The sequence below is a fragment of the Crocuta crocuta genome, unplaced genomic scaffold (genome assembly GCF_008692635.1).
Source record: "Crocuta crocuta isolate KB4526 unplaced genomic scaffold, BGI_CrCroc_1.0 scaffold348, whole genome shotgun sequence".
NCBI classification, from domain to species: Eukaryota; Metazoa; Chordata; class Mammalia; order Carnivora; family Hyaenidae; genus Crocuta; species Crocuta crocuta.
In genome coordinates, this window is record NW_027529573.1 from 2562390 (window position 1) to 2576993 (window position 14604).

A 14604-nucleotide genomic window follows, 5' to 3' on the forward strand; every position below is an offset into this window, starting at 1 on the left:
GCCGCCCGGGACACCCCTCCCTGGGCCACGCACGCTGTCCCCAGACCCCCGCGGGCCGCCGCCTCCTCGGAGGGTGACAGCCGCTGCGCCGGGGCCGAAGCCGGCCCCTCCTCCAGCCCCTCCTTACACCCAGAGGAGGGGGGGCGTTCTTACCGGGCGGCAGGACATGGCGAGGACCGCCACGGCACGGCCTCCTCCGCCACCCTACTAGGCTCTCAGCCAGGGCCGGCGGGGGGCAGCGCCTGGGCCGCTGGAGCGTCTCGTCCGGCTGCTCCTCCGAGGCCGCCGCCTTCTCACAACCACAACAACATGGCGGCAGCGGCCACACAGAGCGCGCTCCTGACGCCGAGCCGGGCCGCGAGCGGGGGCGCGCGCGCACGCTCGGGCCTTTGGTTGCGCGGTCGGGTAAAGAAGGCAGGCGGTCGCGAGTTGGGTAAGGGCGGGGTTCGGACCGATGGCCACGCCCCGAGGGGGGTAGGCGGGGCTGCACACCCGCGGAATGCGCTCCGCGGCGGGAGGGGGGAGACTGACAAGAGAAACCCAGGTGAAGAAATCAGAAACAGGTGGGAAATAGGCAAAGAAGAAAACCAATGACGGTCCTACAGATTCGGGGGAGGCATCTTTTCCCTGCTTTAAAGCCCTGATAGAGACAAAGCCTCACTCTACTTAACCAATAAACTATAATTGTAATATCTTTCACCTGTAGTTATGGTGAAGCTAAAACTAATTTAATGTAATCCAATAGAAGTACAGTGTGCTCAAGGCTCTACTCCAAATTCAATTTCAGGGGCGCCTGGGTGGCTCAGTCGGTTGAGCGTCCGGCTTCAGCTCAGGTCATGATCTCATGGTTCGTGGGTTCGAGCCCCACATCGGGCTCTGTGCTGACTGCCAGTTCAGAGCCTGGAGCCTGTTTCAGATTCTGTATCTCCCTGTCTCTCTGACCCTCCCCTGCTCATCCTCTCTCTCTCTCTCTCTCTCTGAAATAAATTAAAAAATAAAAAAAATATACAATTTCAAACTGCTTCAGCTGAAGCTCAGCTGGAAGAAATGAATTTTCAAACAAACAAAAATTATACCCTATCACCAATAGACAGCAGAAGAATTCTACAAACCAGAACAGAATTATTTTAGGCCCCAACAGATTAACTTCAGAGTTGCATTTCAACAGTATACCCTTGACTTTTCTGGAAAATAGCTAAGAAAACAAGTCAGATGAAATCTATGTTTGCATTTGTTATATCTCTTCCACAGCATTCTCTGCAATTATTTATCCATCTTTCATGTTTATGGTCTTTCTATGCCATTCCAAAGTAAAATCTACTTGAAGATAAAATTATTGTTTTATTTATCACTCTATCCCTCCAACCGAACTAAACATGGCAAGAATTACTTGATTAACAGCGAATTTTAATTATACAATTCATCTAATTGAATCTTCACAGCCTTACTAGGTAGATACTATTATCTCCATTTTAGTTTTTTTTTTTTTTTTTACTTTATTTTTGAGAGAGAGAGAGAACAAGTGAGGAAGGGGCAGAGAGAGGGAAACACAGAATCCGAAGCAGGCTCCAGGCTCTGAGCTGTCAGCGCAGAGCTCAAGGGGGGAGGGGCGGCGGCGGCTGGAACCCACGAACTGAGAGATCATGAAGTCGGAGGCTTAACTGACTGAGCCATACAGGCGCCCCTATTATCTCCATTTTAGAAATGAAGAAAATGCAGCCCAGAATAAGATGCACTAAAACAAAATTCAAACCCAAACCACGACAAAAAGTATGCTCTCAGGCATTGGACTGGACTGCCCTGCCCTTCATGCACTATCACCTGAAACAAAATCCCAAGTCCAAGTAAAAAATTACATTAAAGTTCAAAGTTAGGAAAGGCTTTGCTGTATTCCCACAGAATCGGGTTTGCTTCCTTTCTGATAATTAGTGTTGAGCAGCTGATTGTGCATCTTTTCACCTTGGCTTCCCAAAAGCCCAAGGCTAATTCTGAAGCTCAGTGGTACCCTTACGGTTAGCCATTCTGGTCCACATATTAACCATGGTTTTCTCTCCCATCTCAACTTTTCTTTTTTTTTTTTTACATCATTTACTTTTTTAAATTTTTTTATAGTTTATTTTTGAGACAGAGAGAGACAGAGCGTGAGCGGGGGAGGGGCAGAGGGAGAGGGAGACAGGCTCTGAAGCAGGCTCCAGGCTCTGAGCTGTCAGCACAGAGCCTGATGTGGGGCTCGAACCCATGAACCGTGAGATCTGACCTGAACCAAAGTCGGTCGCTTAACCAACTGAGCCACCCAGGTGCCCCTATATTATTTACTTTTGAAAGAGAGCATGAGTGGGAGGGGGCAGAGAAAGAAAGGGAGACAGAGAATCCTAAGTAGACTCTGTGCTGTCAGCGCAAGGCCCAAATGGGGCTGGAACTCACCAACCCTGAGATCATGACCTGAACTGAAGTCTGAGGTTCAACCTACTAAGCCACCTAAGCGCCCCTCAACTTTGCACTTTTCCTTTTATTTTACTGACCTGATTTTCCATTTCCGTTATATGATTATAGCCTTTACAGATTGAGAGAGGAAATACTAAGTACATAGAATAGATGAATGACAAAGATTTCCCACCTGTTTCTCCTGTTGTCTGATAAAACAAGTTTCCCATCAAGTTCCTACCCTCTAGCCTCCGTGTTCTGCTACTCAGGCCTCTACTTAGGCAAAGGCTAAAGGATGGGTTTCCATAGTTGAGTGGCCTCTGATTGGATTAAAGCTAGCACCTGACTCCGGGACAGCCTGCCCATAGGCTGGCTAGTTTCCAATGAGGTGGCTAGGGGTAAAGATTCAGCCAATCCCATAGCTCCCCTGATAAGCACGGGGAAAGAGGTACCTGTTGACCTACGACTTGGGGTTCTTTTTTAGGTAGAATATCATCGTATTTATCTTTTAACGTGGGCCAAAGAATTTTTAAATGAGTCCTCAACTAGTATACAGGACATGGAAGGAATTTTTCTGAAATCAACTATTTGCGTGTCCTTGGTCTCCTAATAGCATATTAGCTATTATGTTAGGATTGCATCATAAGATGTGTTGATGCTATGTGAGCATCTTACATGTTTATCTAATGTAATGTTAACAACTCTATGGGCATGTATTGTTACTCTACCTGATTTTACACAAGAGGAGATGTAAAAGCTAGAATTTGAACTCAGATGATTTGATTCTGCAACCATACTTTTAAACTTCTACACGTCATCCCCATTGCTGCCCACCTGTTTATCCTTAAGCAGACCTTAGTAAATTGTCTTTAAATAGAAAAGAGAAAACTGCTGTGTGGCCTTGAGAACTCACTTTGAGGAAAAGGGCCTAAAAAACAAAAAGGCAATGGAAAGAAAGCTGGTTTGAGTCTAAAGTACATTTGAATCTTGGTGCCTCCATATACTTGTTCTTTATTTCCCCTTTCTATGCCTCAGTTTCCTCATTGGCCCTGTGAGGTCGTAGTCACTATTCTGCTCACTTCACAGACGTGTGTAAGGGTTCTTTAAGGTAATGAGTTTGAAAACTCTTTGTACCCTATGAAAAGCCAGACCAGTAGAGGGGATTCCTCTTGGGCTTTGGCTGAAGACAAAACTTTAAACTTTGTGCAGTAAATCAAGAAAAGAGAAAGAAAGCCAATCCAGGCTCAGTGAGGGCTTTTCACTGCCCTGTTTCTCATGTGAGGCACCCTCTTCTACAAGCCCGACCTTCTTCCCCTCCTCTTGCTACCCTTTCAGCATCCTTCCCCCCTGCTATCTTCAAAGTTGAAAATGTTCTTCCAGCTGTTCAGGGACTCTTTGAAGTAACCTAAGACAGATGGAAAGGTTGATTGATAGAGGCTTCCTAAGGTCACGCAGGGCCCTGAAAGGCAGAACTCCCTCAAGCCCCACCCCCCCACTCCAGCTGCAACCTTTACAACACTAGATCCTGCTGCTTAATAATAAAAGTCATATTTCCCTTTCAGTGGGCTCTCTTTGTGTGGATTATCTCCTAACTCAACTCTTCCATCATCTCCTTGGCTTCCCAACACACCTAGCAGACAGGGATAATTGGGGATCTCAGATTTTGAGGAAGCACTTGCCCAGGGTCAGCTAGAAATTAGAATCATGTTTATGTGATTCAACATCTCCAGGGATTTTCCAGGCACCACACTGTACCCCTATAGCTGGAATGGGTCAGCTCAACTACAATTCAACATAGACAGGTATCCACAAAATGTGGCTCACAGGTCTCGGTAGAGCCATGAGGCTTTCATGGATCAAAATTGTTTTAATAATAAAAAGAAATTATTTAATGTTTTTAACCATGTTTCCATTTTAACCATGTTGCACTGGTGGTACAAAAGCAGTGGTGGTAAGATAGGAGGCACAAATCAGTGACATCCATCTGTATTAGGAGCCATTGTAGTCTTCACTTACGTGCACTGGTAGTAAACAAAATTATGATTTTACTTAAGGATATCTTTGAGGGGCACCTGGCTGGCTCAGTGAGTACAGCATGTGACTCTTGAGCTCCAGGTTGTTAGTTCTAGCCTAACATTGGGGGGCTAGATTTTAATTAAAAATAAAATCTTAAGGGGTGATTGAGTGGCTCAGTTGGTTAAGCATCAGACTCTTGATTTTCACTTAGGTTATGATCTCACAGTTCATGAGTTTGAGCCCTGCATTGGGCTCTGTGCTGACAACATGGAGTCTGCTTGGAATTTCATCTCTCTTTCTCTTTGCCCTACCCCACTCTTGCTGTCTGTCTCTCTCTCTCAAAATAAATAAATAAACTTAAAAATATATTAAAAAAATAAAATCTTAAAAAAATAATATCTTTGAGGAAGCATAAATGAAAATCCAATTTTATTAACTATAGACATTTGGATACAAGTCTTTTTAATATTCTGTGTGATTAAATGGAAATTACACATAAAGCACTTTTTTACTTTTTAATGTTTATTTTATTTTATGTTTATTTTTGAGAGAGAGAGAGAGAGTGAGACGGACAGATTGCAAGCAGGGGAAGGGCAGAGAGAGAGGGAGACAAAGAGAGAGAGAGAGAGAGGGAAAGCCTGAAGCAGGCTCCAGGCTCTGAATTGTCAGCACAGAGCCCAATGCAGGGCTCAAACTCATGAACTGTGAGATCGTGACCTGAGCCCAAGTCAGACACTTAACCGACCAAGCCACCCAAGCACCTCCTAATGTTTGTTTATTTTTCAGGGGGGATAGAGAAGAGAAGGGGGGATGACAGAGGATTTGAAGTGGGCTCCAAGCTGACAGCAGTGAGCCCAGTGTGGGGCTTGAACTCATGAACCACGAGATCATGACCTGAGCCAAAGTTGGACACTCAACTGACTGAGCCACACAGGTGCCCCTAAAGCACTTTTTCTTAAACATTTTTATTGAAGTAAAATTCACATAACATAAAATTAACCATTTTAAAGTGACCAGTTGTGAGGTACTTTGCTGGCTGGTTGGTGGAGCAAGTGACTCTTGATCTCCAGATTGTGAGTTCAAGCTCCATGTTGGGTGTAGAGATTACTTTTAAAAAGAAAAAAAGAAAAAAGGAATTTAAATAAAGTGACCAATTCTGTGACATTTCTTAACATTTACAGTGTTGTGCAACTACCACCTCTATCCAGTTCCAAAACACGTTCATAACTCTAAAATAAAAGTCAGTTAAACCCTGCATCGGGCTCTGAGCTGTCAGCACAGAGCTTGGAGCCTACTTCAGTTTCTGTATCTGTCTTCCCCTCTCTCTTCACTCTCACTCTGATTCTCTCTCTCTCAAAAATAAATAAATATTAGGGGAAAAAAAGAAAAAGCCCTACCATTTATCAAGTTTTAGTATAATGTCAAAAAGAATATTCACAGTTCTCTGAATTACATGAAGCTAGATTGTCTTCATGTATTTCAACTAAAACAAATTGCCACAGACTGAATACAGAAGCAAATATGAAAATGCAGAATTTTTCTACTCAGTTAAGCTTTAATGAGACCTGAAACTGCATAAAACAATGCCATACTCACTAAATTGTTTTGTTTTGGAACACAGTTATTTTTCACAAAGATATGTTACTTATGTTAATATGTCATGGGTTTACAAAATTATTTTTTAATCATGCTACTTTTTTATTCATTAAAAAATTTTTTTAAGTAAGTTCTACACCCAGTTTGGGGTTCAAGTTCATGATCCCAAGATCATGAGCTGCATGCTCTACCAACTGAGCCAGCTAGGCACTGCTAAGTCATGCTATTTTTATAAATTAATAAATAATTTTATATTTTGTCAATTTTAATTCCTAACAAGATAAATATCAATTGACATAACCTACATAAATAAAATCTCCTTAGGATCTTCAATAATTTTTTTTAGTTTTTAAAAATGTTTATTTATTTATTTTGAGAGAGAGAGCACACGAGCAGGGGAGGGTCAGAGAGATAGAAAAGGAGAGAGAGAATCCCAAGCAGGCTCCACAGTGCCAGTGCAGAGCCCCACATGGGGCTTGAACTCACAAACTGCAAAATCATGTCCTGAGCTAAAATCAAGAGTCAGACACTTAACCCATTGAGCCATCCAGGCACCCCAGGATTTTCAATAATTGTAAAGAAACTAACAAATTTGAAAAACACTAGTATAAAGTATTCATTGGAATTCCTCAATTACAGAGGCATTCCATACTTGGATTTTTTTTTTGTTTAAATAGCTGTTTAATATATACTTGGTAAAATATAACAAAACAAATTCAGCTATCACAAGTATCATCGCTTAGGATTAGACTAAATTTATTTCTATAAAATAATGAACTGATTTAAGGAAAAATATGAAGGTTAAAAAAAATAAACAAGCCCAGAATGAAGTAATTTCCCCCCCCGCCCCAACAGAAAACCAAGACTTAGTTTAACAGTTTCAGCCTCTCCCAGGAATATGACCTTTTATTTATTTTTTGTTTTTGTTTTTGTTTTTGGTGCCAAAACCAAGATTGAACAGGAATGTGACTTTCTTCTTCTTCTTCTTTTTTTTTTTTAAGTAAGCTCTTTGCCCAAGGTGGTGCTCAAATCTATGACCCAGAGATCAAGAGTCACAAGTTACATGAACTGAGCCAACCAGGTGCCCCAGGAATGTGATTTTTTTTAGAAGTCAATCTGAAATGTCAGGATTGGCACTAATGAAATAATCTGCATAATATAAACTCTGCATTCTCTTCCCCCCAAAAGATATTGTCCTGGCCAAGCAATTGAGCAATCATTTCTTTTGGTAATAACTTCCTAAGTCCACCCTCCTTCCTATAAAAACCTTTCATTTTTGTGCAGCTCCTCTGAGCACCTCTCTACTTGCTAGAAGGAATCTACACAATTCATGAATTGCTTAATAAAGCCAATCAGATCTTCAAATTTACTTGGTTGAATTTTGTCTTCTAACAAAAGTAAATATTAGTACAAAGCTGATTGTGTCAAAAATTCACAAGGATATTACCCAAATGATCGCACTTTGAGAAACACTCAAATAGTGATTAAGTTTTTTAATTAGACACACTTGCCACCATAACTTACTATATGGGTAATTTCATCTGGAAAATGAATTATTGCCAAGGTAATGAGTGAACACATGTACAGTACTTCCCATCCTCCTTCCAGGGAGAGGTACCTGATAGCCCAATGTCAAGGAAAGAGGTGGGAAGCCTGGATTCCTGACCCAGCTGAGCCACTGACTCACTGACCTGACTCCACCCTCAGGGCCTCAGTTTTCTCATCCAGAAAATGACAGGGTGGGATGTCATCCTCTGTGGAGCCTCCCAGTCCTACGAGCCATCCTCTGATTAAAGGATCCAGCTTCACCTTGTCTGATTATTGCATCAGAGAATCACAGAACTGCAGCTGGACTCTAAATGTGTTTCTCTGGCATGCCCCCTCACAATATCATAAATAGAGAAACTGAAGCCCAGAGAGGTTAAGAAGTTAAACCACCTTCTTGGCCATGTAGGGGCAGGGGAGGGGGTCCAGTAGGAAAATGAGAATGTTTCCTCTACACTTTGATAAATGGTATAGGCATTTGGTGGTTTAGACACTACTCATGCCTTAACAAATACCCCAGAAATTCCATTTGGGGGATACAAATCCCACTTCAGCTGTAGAAAAATCAATACTGTTGGTTTGTAACAGTGTGTTAACTGAATTGATGGATTGTTTGGTGTTACTAACTAAATCCACCTTTGAAAGGTCAGTGCCCACCCCCCACTTGTGAATTCCCCTAGGGAAGGCAGAGAAAATGAAATTGGCAAGAAGAAGATAGAAAGGAATGGGGAGGTGGGAGACTATGGGGGGGCAAAGGGAAAACTTCACTTCTCTCCATTTCCCCTCCCTCTCTCCTCCTCTCCTCTCTCCACCCTTTCCCATGTAAGACAACACACCCCTCTCAGTGCCCAGCTTGCTCTACACGAAGCTTCCCTGCAGCCTGGACCAATTTGCAGCCACAAATAGAACCAGAATCCACTGAAAATTGCTCCTCCTCCCTTCTGCCCAGTTTCCAAGTGCTGGCAGGGATGCCCTGCCCAAACCAGCCAGGCCCCAAGCAAGGATCTCAGGTAGAGGACACCAAGGCCAAGGTTGGAGACCAACTAAGGAACAACAGCCCCAATAATAACTGACTCTTAATTAAGGGCTGGCTCCATACCAGTACCACCAGGAGCTTTAGCTCCCAGCAACCCAAAGAGGAAGCTCCGTACCATTAACTCCATCACACTGATGAGGCTCTGAGAGGTAAGGAGCCTGCCCAGAGCCACACAGCCAGTGGGAAGGTGGAGCTGGGGTCCACATAGTTAACCACTTCACTACGTTCCATGCAAGGTGTCTCCACTAACTATCTCCAGGGCCCAGAGGCCAAGTGGAGCTCATGACATCCAGACCTTTTGCAAACTGGGGAAACTGAGACCCAGAGACAGGAAAAGCATTCAGTAAACAGGTCTCTCAGCACAGGGTCCAATTGGTTTTGCAGAGGTTGAAGCAAACAGAGACTCCCTTGTTCCTTTTATGTGGAAGCCCCATGGGTCTTTTTTCTTTCTTTCTTTCTTTCTTTCTTTCTTTCTTTCTTTCTTTCTTTTTCTCATTTCAACCTCCTCCTCAGAGCAGGGAGCCTGCTCCAGCCACTTGTCTGGCAGCCAGGCATCCTGAGATTACCTCTTCTTCCCCCTCTGCCCAGGGTGTTTAATGTTCTAGGGGAAGAGAGCAAACAGCAGGGCATAAATCATGGATGACACAGGTTGGCTTTCTCCTTTGCTAAATATGAAGCAGACAGGACCCAGCAAGGGAAGAGAATTAGCAGGGATTTGCTGGCTCATTTAAATCCAAGGTCCAAAGGCACACATTTCTCCAGCCCCTGAGAGTTAGATAAATTTTCTTCTGCCCCAAGATCCCATTTGTTATAAAATAATTCTCTGAAACAGTCTTTTTTTTTTCTTAAATAGTTTATTGTCAAGTTGGTTTCCATATAACACCCAGTACTCATCCCAACAAGTTCTCTCTTCCATGCCCATCACCCCCCTTCCCCTCTCCCACACACCCATCAGCCCTCCATTTTTCCTCAACATTCAAGAGTCTCTCATGGTTTGCCTCCCTCCCTCTCTCCAACTATTTCTCTGAAACAGTCTTAACCTCTACAGCGATGACAATAAAGACTGAAATAAAGCTATGGAAGCTCTGTTGGGAAGGAATTAAATTATTTAAGAAGTTGTTTAGGGGTATCAGGGCACATAGCTGGCTCAGTCAGTGGAACGTGTGACTCTCAATCTTGGGATTGTGCATTCAAGCACCATGTTGGGTGTAGAGATTACTTAAAAATAAAATATTTGGGGTGCCTGGGTGGTTTAGTCAGCTAAGTATCAGACTCTTGATTTCAGTGTAGGTCACGAGCTCCCAGTTTGTGGGGTGGAGCCCAACATCAGGCTCTACACTGACACCATGGAGCCTGCTTGGGATTCTCTCTCTCTCACTCTCTCTCTCTGCCCTTCCCCCTCCAAAATAAATAAATAAAAAATAAAATAAAATCGTTAAGGGGCACCTAGGTGGCTCAGTCGGTTAAGTGTCCAATTCTTGATTTTGTATCAGGTCATGATCTCACAATTTGTGAGATCGAGCCCTTCAATGGGCTCTGCACTGACAGCAAGGAGCCTGCCTGGGACGCTCTCTCCCTGATCCTCCCCCCTTCAAATAAATAAACTTACCCAAAAAAACCCCACAAATGGTCAAGGGGTATGAAATAGAGTCTCACAGCTAGTGTCAAACAATATCAGTCCCATTCTGAACCCTGCCACACCTCTACAAAGTCTGCAAAGCTGCCTCAGTTTCCCCAANAGAGACAGGAAAAGCATTCAGTAAACAGGTCTCTCAGCACAGGGTCCAATTGGTTTTGCAGAGGTTGAAGCAAACAGAGACTCCCTTGTTCCTTTTATGTGGAAGCCCCATGGGTCTTTTTTCTTTCTTTCTTTCTTTCTTTCTTTCTTTCTTTCTTTCTTTCTTTCTTTCTTTCTTTCTTTCTTTCTTTCTTTCTTTCTTTCTTTCTTTTTCTCATTTCATTGTCCTCCTCAGGGCAGTGTGCANTTTCTTTCTTTCTTTCTTTCTTTCTTTCTTTCTTTCTTTCTTTCTTTCTTTCTTTCTTTCTTTCTTTCTTTTTCTCATTTCAACCTCCTCCTCAGAGCAGGGAGCCTGCTCCAGCCACTTGTCTGGCAGCCAGGCATCCTGAGATTACCTCTTCTTCCCCCTCTGCCCAGGGTGTTTAATGTTCTAGGGGAAGAGAGCAAACAGCAGGGCATAAATCATGGATGACACAGGTTGGCTTTCTCCTTTGCTAAATATGAAGCAGACAGGACCCAGCAAGGGAAGAGAATTAGCAGGGATTTGCTGGCTCATTTAAATCCAAGGTCCAAAGGCACACATTTCTCCAGCCCCTGAGAGTTAGATAAATTTTCTTCTGCCCCAAGATCCCATTTGTTATAAAATAATTCTCTGAAACAGTCTTGTTTTTTTCTTAAATAGTTGATTGTCAAGTTGGTTTCCATATAACACCCAGTACTCATCCCAACAAGTTCTCTCTTCCATGCCCATCACCCCCCTTCCCCTCTCCCCCACACCCATCAGCCCTCCATTTTTCCTCAACATTCAAGAGTCTCTCATGGTTTGCCTCCCTCCCTCTCTCCAACTATTTCTCTGAAACAGTCTTAACCTCTACAGCGATGACAATAAAGACTGAAATAAAGCTATGGAAGCTCTGTTGGGAAGGAATTAAATTATTTAAGAAGTTGTTTAGGGGTATCAGGGCACATAGCTGGCTCAGTCAGTGGAACGTGTGACTCTCAATCTTGGGATTGTGCATTCAAGCACCATGTTGGGTGTAGAGATTACTTAAAAATAAAATATTTGGGGTGCCTGGGTGGTTTAGTCAGCTAAGTATCAGACTCTTGATTTCAGTGTAGGTCACGAGCTCCCAGTTTGTGGGGTGGAGCCCAACATCAGGCTCTACACTGACACCATGGAGCCTGCTTGGGATTCTCTCTCTCTCACTCTCTCTCTCTGCCCTTCCCCCTCCAAAATAAATAAATAAAAAATAAAATAAAATCGTTAAGGGGCACCTAGGTGGCTCAGTCGGTTAAGTGTCCAATTCTTGATTTTGTATCAGGTCATGATCTCACAATTTGTGAGATCGAGCCCTTCAATGGGCTCTGCACTGACAGCAAGGAGCCTGCCTGGGACGCTCTCTCCCTGATCCTCCCCCCTTCAAATAAATAAACTTACCCAAAAAAACCCCACAAATGGTCAAGGGGTATGAAATAGAGTCTCACAGCTAGTGTCAAACAATATCAGTCCCATTCTGAACCCTGCCACACCTCTACAAAGTCTGCAAAGCTGCCTCAGTTTCCCCAATGTGTTTGAGGAATACAAAGAGTATACATACACTCAGTATTGTGAATGTGCACCCTTTGTTGCAAATGTACCCCCTTTGTCTAGTACCATGCCAAGTTCTGCATTGCAACAGTGACAACAGTGACAAGAGAAACCAGCTCTGCCCTCTTGGGACTCAGTCTATTTGGCAAGACAAAGTCAACAGAAGGTGAGGTTAGTGCTCTGATGGAGAAGATACAGGATTTATGGCAGCAGTTATGTATGGAACCTACCCCACACTTGGTGTGGAGGCAGGTAACATTGATGCAGAGATTGGAAGGAAAGGTAGGAGTAGGGCACCTGGGTGGCTCAGGGGATTAAGCATCAGACTTCGGCTCAGGTCATGATCTCGCATTTCATAAGTTTGAGCCCCACATTGGGGCTCAAATATTCACAGCAGCTACACTATGAGTGCAGAGCCCACTTCAGATCCTAGGTCTTCCTTCCTCTCTCTGTCCCTCCCCTGCTTGCTCTCTTCCTCTCTCTCTCTCTCTCAAAAATAAATTTAAAAAACAAAAGGAAGGAAAGGTAGGAGTTAATCCAACAAAAGTAAAGAGAAAGGGTGGTTCAGGGAGATTGAACAGCACATCCAAAGACCCAGAGATTGAAGAGAACTGACCTATTCATTGGACCAACCAATTGGAGCAAATATAGGGTTATTTGGGCATCTCTCTGTGAGGCAAGCTTACTATTCATTCTAAGACTAGACCCTTGCTGAAATTCTATGATTTAATGCTGTGTTAATCATAGAGCGCAGGCTGGATTCCATAACGGTTGCATTCTTTTAATATTACGAATTCCTTCATCAGCACCTCTAGGAAATAATCAACCTTGCTCCAACAAGTCTCTCAATGTTGACAAATCCTTTTATTAGATGTATTCCATCTATCTCCCTGAGTCCTACATTCTTGACTTTTTAAGGTTCAGTATTCTAAAACCTGACCCTCTCCATCCTACTTCATCAGGACACATATGATATAAGAGGGCAGCCAGTGTGATCCACAGTCTTCAGTCTTTCTGGGAAATTACAGAATTATATTCAACCAGAGAGAAAAAATAAAGCCCAAACATCCTCTACCCCCAGCCCAACAGCATGGAAGATTGGCAATGAGGAACACCTTTTTGGGAAATGTGGCTCTAAAGGCAGGAAACAAGATCAGAGATATATATGCAGGTAAAATGAGTTTTCATTTTCCAAAATGAAGTCCAGAGAAGCTGGGTGATTTGCTTGAAGTCCTACAACAAAAAAGTGACCTGGTCATCTTTCAAACCAAGTTACTGGCCTACAACTTCAGAATTTCCCAAATGTCTCTGAGGTATGAGATTACATAGCTATCATCAAAAAAGAAAAAAAAAAAAAGGAGCTTCCTAACTGAGAGGCACCTGGGTGGCTCAGTTGTTTGGGTTTTAGACTCGAGTTCAGCTCAGGTCATGGTCTCATAGTTTGTTTTGGGATTGAGCCCTACATTGGGCTTGGCTAGGATAGTACTGAGCCTGCTTAGTATTCTCTCTCCCACTCTCTCTGCCTGCCCTCTCAAAATAAATAAATATTTTTAAAAAAAGAATTTCCTAGCTGAATAAATTGAGAAAATGCTGAGTTCAGCAAATATAACCAGGTTATTTTCTTTATTGTCGAAAGTCTCAGAGCTTTCATATGCTGATCGACATAGTGATGTTCCAAAGGAAGATACAACTGAGGACATACTGCTTCTGGGCAACTCCTGGAATCTGGGCTTCTAGAAATCCACTTTGAAAAATACTGCGCTATATCTAGGGGCACCTGGATAGCTCAGTTGGTTAACCCTCCAACTCTTGATTTCAGCTCAGGACATGATCAATCTCATGACCGCTTGTGCTATCTCTCTCTCTCTCAAAGTAAATAAATAAACATTTAAATGTTTCAAATAAACATTTGAAAAAAATAAAGAAAAATACTGTACTATCCCATGATCTTTGTAGCATGTTATATAGAAAGGGAATCCAGGGGCGCCTGGCTGGCTTAGTAGGAGGAGCATGCAACTCTTGCTCATGGAGTTGTGAGTTCAAACCCTATGCTGGGTGTAGAGATTACTTAAGAAAAAATTTTAACAGTTTTTAAAATTTTATTTACTTATTTTGAGAGAGAGAGAGAGAGAAAAAACATGAGAGGGGGAGGGGCAGAGAGAGAAAGAGACAGAATCCCAGGCTTCATGCTGCCAGTCGGACGGTTAACCAACTGACCCAGGTGTTCTAAGCCTCAGTTTTATCCTCTATAACAGGGGCTAGCAAATATTTTCTGTAAAGAACCAGATAATAAATATTTTGGGCGTTACAAACCACATACATCTTTGTGGCATGTTCTTTCCTTCTTTCCTTTCTTTTAAAATCTCTTGAAATGTAAAAAAACCATTCTTAGCCATCAGGCTAATAAAACAGTCTGAGGGGAAAAGGGAGGGCAGAACTGGGGTCTAAGCCATAGTTCACTGACCACAGCTCAACAGTGCTTAACAAAGAAGATATGAGGAAATCACTATGTATTCAGCATTTTGTTATTTGTCCTCCTAAACAACCTTCGGAAGTGGGCATCAAGTTTCTTCCCCTTTCCAGAGCAAAGCTGGTGTCCAGAGACAGAAGATAAGGAAAGAAGACAAACCCATCAAGTTCTGACGTTTAGGAGAAAAGATA

General features: G+C 42.9%; 1 protein-coding gene across 5 annotated transcripts in view; it reads right to left on the bottom strand.

Moving 5' to 3' along the window:
• The window catches only part of MTMR3 (myotubularin related protein 3), a 141823-nt gene extending 141491 nt beyond the window's left edge, over positions 1-332 (bottom strand). For 4 of the 5 annotated variants that reach the window (XM_077761620.1, XM_077761621.1, XM_077761618.1 and 1 more), the window contains exon 1: positions 154-331. The gene's annotated coding sequence lies outside the window, so the exon portion shown is untranslated. Of the gene's footprint in view, positions 1-153 lie in introns of all 5 variants that reach the window. The other variant, XM_077761619.1, reaches the window with a different exon arrangement.
• Between the last annotated feature and the right edge of the window lie 14272 nt (positions 333-14604).